The sequence below is a fragment of the Eubalaena glacialis genome, chromosome 6 (genome assembly GCF_028564815.1).
Source record: "Eubalaena glacialis isolate mEubGla1 chromosome 6, mEubGla1.1.hap2.+ XY, whole genome shotgun sequence".
NCBI lineage: Eukaryota > Metazoa > Chordata > Mammalia > Artiodactyla > Balaenidae > Eubalaena > Eubalaena glacialis.
In genome coordinates, this window is record NC_083721.1 from 30,278,236 (window position 1) to 30,290,350 (window position 12,115).

A 12,115-nucleotide genomic window follows, 5' to 3' on the forward strand; every position below is an offset into this window, starting at 1 on the left:
TGGAGAAAGATATAACATGCTACCGTTAATCAAAGGAAAGCATAAGTAGTTATATTAATCTCAGACAGTGCAAACTTCAGAGCAAAGAAAGTTATTCAGGATAAAGAGGGGCATTACATAAAGGAGTTAATTCTCCAAGAAGACATAAAAATTCTTAATGTGTATAGGCCTTAAAAAGGACCAAAATACATAAGGCAAAAAGTAATATGACTGCAAGGAAAAATACATGAATCCACTATTATATTTGGAGTCTTTAAGATCCCTCTGTCAGAAATGGTTGTATACAACAGGCAAAAATCATTAAGAACATAGATGAACTCAGCAGCACCATCAGTTAACTGAATATAATTGATATCTATAGACTATTCCATCCAACAACAGCAGATTACACATTCTTCTCAAGTTCATGTGTTACATTCACCAAGATTGACCACATTCTGGACCATAAAACCTATATTAACAACTTTAAAATGCTAGAAATTATATAATGTTTGTTTTCAGATTATAATGGAATTAAACTAGAAACCAATAACAGAGAGCTGGAAAATCCCAAAATACATTGAGAGTAAAATAGACATTTCTAAGTAACACATGGGTCAAAGAAGAACTCTCAAGAGAAATGAATTAATGTTTTGAAATAAAATAAAAATACAGCCTACCAAAATTTGTAGAATGCAGTGAAAGCAGGGGTTAGAGGGAAATGTATAGCATTTAATCCATATAGTAAAATGAAGAAAGATCTGAAGTCAATAATCTAAGTTTTCTTTTTAGTAAACTTGAAGAAATACAATTTAAGTCAGAAGTAAGAAAAAGAAAAGAAATAACAGAAATTAGGGCAGAAATCTGTGGAATCAGAAACAGGAAATCAAAAGAGAAAATCAACAAAATCAAAAGCTGTTTCTTTGAAAAGATAAATAAAAACCTCCAGGCAGATTACCCAAGAAAAAAGAGAGAGGACACGAATTACTAACATCAGACATGAAAGAGAGGACATCAGTATAGATCCCATGGATATTAAAATGATAATAAAGGAATACTATGAGCAACTCTATCTCCACAAATTTGATAACCCACATGAAATGGAACAATTCCTTGAGAGACACAAGCTTCCAAAGTTCATGCAAGAATATATACACTGTCTGACTAGGCCAATATCTATGGCCTAGTCAGGTGGTGTATATATTCACAATGGAATCAATATTTAATAACTTCTAAAGCAAAGTGCCAGGCCCAGATGGGTTCACTGGCGAATTCTGCCAGACATTTAAGGAAGAATTTGAACCAATTATTTACAATCTCTTTCAGAGGATAGAAGCATAGGTAATACTCCCTTACTCATTCTCTGATGCCAGTATTATTCTAATAACAAAACCAGACAAAGACATTACAAGAAAAATAAAGACCAATGTATCTCACAAATGTGGATGAAAAAATCCTGAGCAAAATTTAACAAGTCCAACAATGTGTAAAAAGAATTACACACCATGAACAATGGGATTTATCGCAGGTCTACAAGGTTGGCTCAACATTCAAAAATCAATTAGTATAATCTATCATATCAACAGACTGAAAAAGCAAAATCATATAATCACATCAGTAGATACAGAAACAGCATTCGGCAAAATCCAACACATATTCATGATAAAAACTCTCAGTAAACTAGGAATAGAGGGAATTATCTCAACTTGATAAAGGATATCTACAAAAAAACATTCAGCTAACGTCATACTTAATGCTGAAAAACTCAAAGCTTTCTCATTAAGATCAGGAACAAGGCAAGGATGTTCCCTCTCACCACTGCTTTTCAACAACGTACTAGAAGTCCTAGCTCGTACAATAAGACTCAAAAAGGAAATAAGAGGTATACAGATTGGGGAAGAAAAAGTAGACCTGTCTTTGTTGAAGATAACGTAACTGTCTCTGTTGAAGAACTGAAACAAATCAATAGCAACAAACAACAAAATACCCTCCTGGAACTAATCGATTATAGCAAAGTTGTAGTATACAAGGTTAACATATAAAAGTCAATTCTTTTCCTATATATCAGCAATGAACAAGTGGAATTTTAAATAAAAAAACACAATAGACAGACAATAGAATATTATTCAGTGCTAAAAAGAAATGAGCTATCAAGCCATGAAAAGACATGGAGGAACCTTAAATACATATTACTGAGTGAAAGAAGTCAATCGGAAAAGGGTATATACTATATATTTCTAACTACAAATATAAGTTCTGGAAAAGGCAAAACTATGGAAGCAGTAACATAATCAGTGGTTGTCCCTTGTGGGTGGGAAGAGCTGAATAGGTGAAACACAAGATTTTTAGGGCAATGAAACTATTCTGTGTGTACTACGATTGTGAATACATGCCATTATACATTTTCAAAACCCATGGAATATACAACACCCCGAGTGAATCCTTGTGTAAACTATGGACTTTGGGTGATAATGATGTGTCAGTGTAAGTTCATCAACTGTACCAAATGTACCACTCTTGTGGGCGATGTTATATATTGGGGATTTTTATGTGTGTGTGTGTACAGAAAGTATATGGAAATTCTGTACTTTCCATCAGTTTTACTGTGAACCTATAAATTCTCTAAAAAATAAAGTTTATTAATTAAAAAAATATATGTATACTTTAAAATTGTTAGAATTTACTTTGAGTCACCCAAACTCTTAATTTTACTGCTAGCTTGACCATAGAGGTGAATAAGAAACATTCCACTTCTCCTTTATCTTTGTGTCACTGATTCTAAATTTCTATCCAATATTATGGAGTCTGATAAACCTTTTTTTCTTTAATAGCTGTGGGATTTGATATTTTATATCAAAAGTAATGGCTAGTGCCATAGCTTCTATGTCCTAAATTAAAGAATTAGAAATATAATTTGTGATTTGTACTCTCTCAATACATTTATCTTCTCTCCACTAGGGTCTTTTTGGATATCCCCAGGTATGTTACCAGGTACACTACCCGTATGAAATATTCTTTGAACTGGTTTCTGTTAGGACCATTCTCTTTGCTTTTAGTAGATTCAGGCTCTTTAGCTACCTATTTTATAAAATTTCATCTTAGTGATACATCTGTTGTTTAATGGTTATCAGGACATATTTAATCTGTGAAACTGTTTCCTAAAGAACTGATATTAAGAGTTCTTTGTTCATTTTGAAAATTAGTAGAAAAATGCAAACATATTCAGTGACTCAGGCAACCTTGACAAAAGAGCAATTTAAAGAATTTTCTTGATAGAAATCACTGAACACTTTCATTTTTGCATTCATAAAAAACATCTTTCTCAAATCACTTTTTATTTAGCATGCTACTTATGAAGGTATTTTGCATTACAGCCCAAATGTAGAAACCTTATTCCCCCTTTTCTGTTGAGTAAAACATGGTTGATTATGTCTGTTTTGGGATACTTGTGAGATGTAAATTTGATTTGAACAAAGGAAGTTGATTTGCATTTTCAAGTCTTTATATTTGTCTCTTTGTGTAATCATCATTGTGTTTCTATTGCCTTTATGTAAATTATATAGATTCTGTCCATCACAAAATTTCGTACGTGAAAATCCCTGATGTCATCAGCTTGCATCCTCATTTTTTCTTGTATGTGATCAATCTTATATTTACCTGCTCTGTGTTCTGGGTGCCCTTTCTTCTTCATAAGATGTGGATGTTAAATAGCATTTGAAAATTAATTATCTTTGCCCCACAAGAAGAGATTTGGCATTGGTTATTTGTAAGATTTCCTTTCTGTCAGACATGCATAAGGCATATATTTATTGAACACTCATACAGGCCTTCTGGAAAAATAATAACATTTATAATGTATGATGTATAATATAATATATATCATCATTATATATGTATGTAATATATATAATATTATGCATAAGACATAGATCATCATTATATAGTTATATACATATAGTTTCTTATAATTTTTTTAAAGATAAAGGTCCTCTGACCTCATTCTTCCTAAGAATTCGGGTGGATATTTTTCCTAACAGGTAATGTACTAAAATGTCCAGTTGGGGCTTTATGTCATGGTGGTTTCTCTATTTCAGTTAACGAGGGGAAGACCATAATATGAATTTTAATTTGTATAAATGTTTACATCAGAGGTGTAAGTGACATAGATAAGAAAAATATAATAGAAATTCAGTGATAACTTTGGAGAAAAGTTTATGGCATTTTATACTATTTTTGTTCTATCAATTTTCACGATGAATATCTCTTTCACAGAATCTCTTGTTCAGATTCATGAGTATAAGAATTTATAACAACATAGTTAAAAATATCAGCAGGGCTTTCTGATTAAGATATCAGAAATCTAAGGGCTCTGATTTCACTCTCAGATTTGTGAAAAATTTAAAAGTCATTGGTGAAATACACGCCAGATCTCCAATAACCACAAGCATGTGAAGCCCTGAGCAAAAATGGTAGAAATGCACTGGAAAATGTACCCCACCACACACACAGTATCTAAAGAAATAAACAAGCAAATGGACCCCTCAAAAAAATCTAAAGGCGATTCTTTCAACATTCTTAGTTTTGTGTATCTACCTTATAGGCATGGGCATTTCAGTAACCAGATGGATGGAGCAAAACACTCAAAACCCTCAATTGCAAACAACCCTCCTTAATACTACTCTGGAATAACTCCCCAACAGTACAATGCTGCTAAATTAGAAGTATGTTGGGAATTTAGTTGTGTTTTGAAAGATGTAGAGTCAGTAGTGAAAAAGGACTGGGTTTAAAAGATTTGTGGGAGAAGGATGCCCCAAGTTTCTATCTAGCAAGAGAAACAACTACTCTAGACTACCACATCATCTCCACGTGAAATTAAGCCTATAAAATTCCAGAAAGGAGACTCCATTACCCTTTGTCATCAAACATGATGACTGCAAAAACATTGCTCATTTTAGGGTAAATAAATAGGGAAAAAGGGAAACTGTACAACCCACCAACATGCTTAAAATATAGAATATAGCCTTCAAGATATTGAAGGAGATCCTTCTGAAAGATGCTTTGTAATATAAAAATAGGAAATTCAGCTAAGTTGGAGTTCGTTAAGCAGAATAGATGAGATAAGACAATAGACTGTATAAAAAGTGAGCTGTCTAGGAGTTAGGTGGCAGTAAAGATGATACAGTGTAAACAATAATCACAGAATTAATGCCAGCACACAAAGCAGTAAGAAGTGGAATTAAACTGTAGGAAGAAGTGACGCAGAAGGCACACTTAAGAGTAGAGGAGTAAGGAAGAGACTAAAGTGCAAAATATGCACAAGGAAAAGATAATACAGTAGACAGAGAAAGCAGCTCCAAATATATAATTTTGTTACTTAAGTTGACATCGAAACACATGGAATATAAGCAATGGTTAAAGACATGATAGAAGAAATCTTAATGAGCTGAGGCAAACTATGAGTTGAGTTGAAAAGGTCCGTTGTGTAACAGGACAAATTAATGAATAAAGTACTAGGGAGAAACAAACAATTTTTATTTGCAATAATAAAAAAATGTCATCACTGAACAAAAATGAAAGAATAATTACAAAAGGAAAAAAATCAAAATTTTTGTGTACATCTCTGCAACACTAAATAAGAGAAGTGAGCATATGCTGAGCTGAGCACTAATATTTTGATCCACATTATAAGCCAAATAATGAAAAATCAAAACTCAATGGTTATTTGTATATGCAGGAAGCAATAATCTATTCTTAGCTGTATAGGGTCATCTCAGATAATGAGGCCATTGAGTATCAAAATGTGTGGAATAAAAACAAAACTCTCCCCAGAGTATAATGTATACTATCTATACCATAGTCTATGCATGTGTATGACACACGTGCTATGAGCAATATATGACACATAGTATGTTTGACACACACACTTACATATACACGCAGACAAGATAATCATCTGGTAAATTTAATGAGGAAAAAAAACACAAAAGAAGCAAAATTAGGAGTGGAAACTGCAGAAACAAAAATGTAGAAAGTAAAAAAGACTTCCATGTCTTTTGGTATTCCGGGATCCATCACATTATCCATCTCCATCCTGCTTTGGGGGACTCAGTGCAGAAAAGCCAAAGCTTCATGGACCACGCAGGTCTTCCCACTGCCTAAAGATCATTCCCATCTTAGCCCAGCCAGGGAGATTTGCTTCCTAGATACCGTTGGTTAGCGGATCCTTCCAAGGCAGAGGTTGCTGTTGGAAGGAAGATGGAAATTTGCACAACCCTGGGATGCTGTAAACCCACCACTGGTCCAGGAGTGAACTAGTACCAGCCCCATTTGTGGTGTTGACCATAATAAACATTTTTTCTTTTCCTTAAAAAAAAAATTCTAAGCCAGTAAATTTGAAGATGTTGATGGCACCAATGATTTTATAGACAATAATTTATCGAACATTGAACAAATAGCAAATCATAATATATAACTGACATTTTAAAAGGTTTTAAAGAATGTCTTCATTCTATACATCATAACAAAATAATCTCTATATCCAAGTAATTAAAAAGAACCCTTATTGATTGGTTTCTACAAGTAATTATCTTCCCATGCGTGCAATGCACACGGCTGGAATATTCATAGGCAGTCCTAAGATTCAAAGAATCCTGTGATTCTGAACCATCTTCCATTATAGACCTCAGGCTTACTTAGGCCACCTTTATGATCAGTTATGTTTTAAGAAGATTCTCCTGCCTCACATTTTAAGACTGAATGACTCATGAATAACTTTGAGATCCTAAATTAGCCAACCAACATAACATGGGTGAGAAGAATATCCAGCAAAAAAGTACTTTGAAAATAAAAGATGTTAAGCTAATCTTTAAAAAGAACCAAAAACTATCCAAAAGGGATGTATTTTATGAGGAAGTTATGTTATTATTTCAGAAGGAGATCATATTATCTTGTTTAAATTAGCCCCAACAAAAAGGTTAATAACACATGAGAATATTCAGCATGACTCAATGATAGCGACTAATGTTTTTGGGCTTATTTACTTATTTTAGGTTTGGTTTATTTGTTTTCGATTTTTACATATTTGAATTTCTATAGATTACTGGCAAAAATAGTAAAAATAATAGCATTTAGCACTTACTGAGCATCCACAATATGCTAGGCCCTCTGTTAAGTGTTTTACAAGTATTGTCTCATTTTATCCTTACAGTAACACCACTAGGTAGGTATTGCTATTATCCTCATTTTATAGAAAAGAAAACTGAGATATTCATTTTTATGAAAATTCAACTTCTGTCTCAGGTATCATTATAGAGACTAGTTAGTTAGTCAGCAGTCAGCATGAACAAACATGCCAATATCCCTGCCTTTGGTATATTTACAGTCTATTGAGAAAGGCATTAAGAAAAATAGTTGTGGGCAGACATCTAGTAAAACTCTCTTTCTCTGCTACATGGGAATCTGACCTTTGGTTAACACTCTAGTGTTCCCCTGGAAACCTGATAAGCATAGATTGTCAGCTATATAATTCAACAATATTACTTAAAATTACAGCTGACCCCAAGTTGGGCAATTGCATCTGTACTGGTAGGAAATATAAAGGACCTATGAATACATCATGGAGATGCCATATTTTGGGCTTTCCTAAATGTGATGGCTCTTGTAATGTACCTTGTGGAAGCCCTATGTGCTGTGGTTCTAAAGTTACTAAAAGAAATACTGGCTTCTTTGGAGTGTGAGGCTATCAGTTAGGGGAGGCCTTGCACCTCATCTCCTTGTACCTGAGTGGCTACTGGAAGGCAGGACGGGTCAGGGACTGCTTCAGGGACTCGTTGGGAGAAGAGCTCTTGATGCTGCCCTGCTGGCCAGCTGTGGTTCTTCAATATCCTTCTGTATAGATGGGTTCCTAGAATGTCTTGTGGTAGTCTGAATACTATTTACACCTAAGGGGACTCTAGTGAGTATTTTGATAGGCAAGGTGTGGATATGGCTGATGAGGTTAAGTATTTTGATTAGGAAAGAAAGAGAGGAAATGTCCAAGAGTGGAGGTGTAGCAGTCGAAATTAAAGCAAAACAAATTCAATAGGGTGTCAGGGAGGATCTCATGAAGAAGGTGGCCTTTTATAAAATACCTGAAAAGGGTAGAGAGTGAATCACATGCAGGACACAAGTAATGGGGAATGCAAAGTCCATGAAACTGTGAGGGCTGGCACTCTGTTTTGTTTCCCCACTTTTTCTCCAAAATAGATTATAGCACTTGATAAATAAATTAATGAATTTTTCCGAAGTCATATAGCTAAAAAGAGAAAGAACTGGATTTAGGAATCTGGAAGCTGTGACTTAAGCTTGTCTTTATCTCCACTAGTACATCTGGGAAATCTAAACAACAATGAAAAACTCTCCATAGTTCAACAAGAATCAGCATTTGTTGGTACACAGAAGAACATAGCACTTTTTGACACCCTGAAAGTTATCCATTTGTTTGCCAGGGTGAGGTCCTGGTTCAGTTCAGCACCTTTTTATATTCAAGAGTGTGGTTCACTACTGTGATATACATGTGTCTGTTTTGGTGTCATCATGCACATGTTGTATGATTAATATCACATTTATTATTTGTAATATAAAACATATCAGGGTTAAAAAGATATAGTCTCCAATTTTACAACAATTGTTTTTCTGATTTGAAATTGAATTTCTGCTGCAAAAATTTTGAATTGAATCTTGAATTCTGTTTTAAGAAATAGAATGTACACTTCTATAGAGAATATTGATAAGCCAGGTAAATTTCCAAAGAACACACATTCACCAGAATGCAAAGTATCTCTGTGTTTCTAAATTTTTCCATGTTATGAATGTGATTTTTGGTATTTAGAACTTGCAATTTTAAAATTAATAGTATAATTCCTTTGTATTATTTTTAAGTTAAAGCCTATGTTATACTAAGCACTGATGAGATAATAAATAAAATCATTATGCAAGCCAATTTATATAGATCCATATATATGTAAAGATCTGCGCTGGGTTCACCATAGGTGTCCTACAAAGACTAGGAAGGTCATTAGTCTTTTTGGTAAAATAAAAGTCAAATGAAACATAAACAAATAACAATTCCTATCATGACCAATTCATAGTTTTTACACTGATTGATTGATATGTCTCTAGGAAGTTATCATTTAAGACATATAATCCAGATAAAACAAGGGCAGATTTTAATTTGAGAAATACTGGCTTTTAACAAATAAACCTTATGATCTAAGAGGTAATGACTACAAATGGTTGCTTTAAATGCCATGGCAGTGGGTCCATTATTTTTTATGCATTAAATAATGATTTTAATAAAAGTCTCAAGTTCATGTTCTGAAAGCTATTACCTTTCAGCTATGGCATACACCTCTTTGTCTAGAGGGCAAAGTGAACAACACCTCATATTTTTCTTAGGCACGGTATAAAACCATTAATTTCCTTCTGCTTCTTGGACGGAACGCAGTGCTTTGGGGCAAGTCAATGCAAAATGATCACATTTTCGCTCGCAATCAATATAGCTGGTTGACAGTGGGCATCTATTTTTCATTCCAGCATCCAGTAAAATAAAATATGTGGATTTTCTTCAAAAGAGGTGCTTTTAGGATACACAGATGAAAATAGCATTTTTAGCAAGCCACTGAGAAAGTTGGTTATTACTGCAACTCCCTGGCTGCAGAGACAGATGTGAGTCTGGCATTTTCTTTTCTCCTCTTCTATCTCTCTCAATGGGATAATTTGAAAATCTGTGTCTTTACTTAAGGAGTTGGCTATGAATCATAAATGACAGAATTAGTTTTTAAGGATAATATATTTAGTCCTTGTGGTGTCTCTGTGGACTCCTTGACTTCTAAACACCCATTATGTTCTAAGTGAAGAGCATAGATCTGCATTTTGTGCTGAAAAAATGTAATTACTAAATTGCTGCAGGTCCATTTTTTTCTAAGTCATGCATTTCCTACTCATGAGAGTTTCTAAAAAATGAATAAGCTAAATTATAGAAAATGTCTCAAATTGCAGTTAGCTGATTTTGACGGCAAAGCAGTGGATATTTGATGTTGAAGTTGAAATGTTAGACTGCCTGGAGAAAATGACTAACAATAAAAAAATCTAACTTTCATAAACTCCACATTATAGGATTCTGTGAATTTCACACTCATACCAAAAAGGTATATTTTACTTGTTCAAATTCTACAAAATTTGATGGATTTTTTTGCATTTACTTAAATGGTTAGGAAAATGACTCATCAAAAACAGAAGGGAAGGAAAAGAGGGAGGAAGGGAGGGAGGGGGGAAGAAAAGTTGGAAAAAATGGGAGGGAGGGAGGGAGGAGAGAAGAAAGGGGATTTTAGGGCTGGCTGATTCCAAGTACAGAAATTGCTTTGCTTCTGTAGCCCTGGATTCTCTCACTGATATATGGGTCAAATTTTCAGCAGTTTTTGTCAGGGTAGTTTTCATTTGTAAGCGAGGGAGAAGATTAAAAGTGATGGTTCTTATTTTGTTTCATAAGTGTCCTGTTAGTGTAGGTTTGCAAACAGCACAGGGCTCATAGGGTCATGAGTGTTTTTTAACCACCAGAAAGAGTATTGAGAAGATCTCCTGGAACAGACTTCTGTAATTGTTTACCATTCAGTTACTTGGAACCCATGATTCCCTTGGTAATCCTTTCAGCTTGCTTGGTTTAATGTCTAGGTACCGACTGATGATATTGTGCATCTTGACTGATTTTAGAATAACAGTTTGAAAGTGAAACATCATGATTGATTTCCAATTCAATGGAGTCACCACAATTTAAAACATTATCTTTTGTTATTTGTAAATAATACAGAAACACATTATGCTGATAAAGGAGTCAACCAATAAATGCCTATGTGGAGTTAAACACGAAAACCGCTGTTTATGTGCTCCCTGCAGCCTCAAGACTCTTTAGAGTTAAATATTTCTTCAATATTGTCTTTACCTTTCCAGTTCTATTTCTGTGCACTTATAAACCTTTATAGGCACCCACAGTTTTCTATGTTTATTGAAAAATATAGGATCATATTGCACGTTGTATTAATTTTCTATTGCTACAAATAAAATTACCACAAATGTAATGACTTATAATAACATAAATTTATTAGCTCACACTTAACATAGCTCTGAAATTATCTTTTGGGTCTCACAGGCTGGAATCAAGATGTTGTCCAGACTTAGTTCTTATATGGAAACTTGGAGGAAGAATCTGCTTCTAAGCTCACTTAGGTTTTTGGCAGAATCCATTTCCTTGCAGCTGTAGATCTGTGATCCTTGTGTCCTTGCTGGCTATTGGCCAACGGCTGTCCTCAGCTACTGGAGGCCACCCAGATCTTTTGACATGGCCCCCTCTAACTTCAAAGCAGCAATGGTATTTCAAGCTCTTCTCATGCTTCAAATATCTCTAACTTCCCTTCTGTTCTCAGCCAGGAGAAAGGTCTGCTTTTAAGGGTTTATGTGATTACATTTGAATCACCTGGATAATCCAGTATACTCACTTTCTTTTAAAGTCAACTGATTAGTAGCATTAGTTACATCTGCAAAGGCCCTTTTGCTTGGCAAGAAAACGTATTCCTTGGATGTAACACCAGGGCAAAGTGATTATGGGGTCCAAAATTCTACTACCACACTTCAATTTTTGTGCAATTTGCTTTTTTTTTTTTTTTTTTACTTAGAAATATGTCTTTGAAATCTATCTGTAGATCTAATGTTTCTATTTTCCCCCCCTTTTTTATGGCATCACTATATTTCTTCCATAGCATGGATATAGCATAGAATATTTAGTCATTTCCCTACTTGTGGAAATTTTAGTTAGACAGTGTTTAGGTAATAATATGGTATGAGGCAATGTAGATTAGTGGTCAAAAAAACCTTAGATTTCTGAAAATTAATTGCCTGAGTCAATTAGTAGTTCCACTACTTTAGTTAGTGTGTGAACTAAAACAGCTATTTGACCTCTTTGGACTTTATATTTTGTTTGTTTATGGATAAATACTATGTATTTCACACAGTCAGTTGGGGGATTAAGTACAATAATAGAGGTAAAATTGTTATCCTGACATAAAATATGCACTGACACAATGTAAGTCATTACTGTGCTATA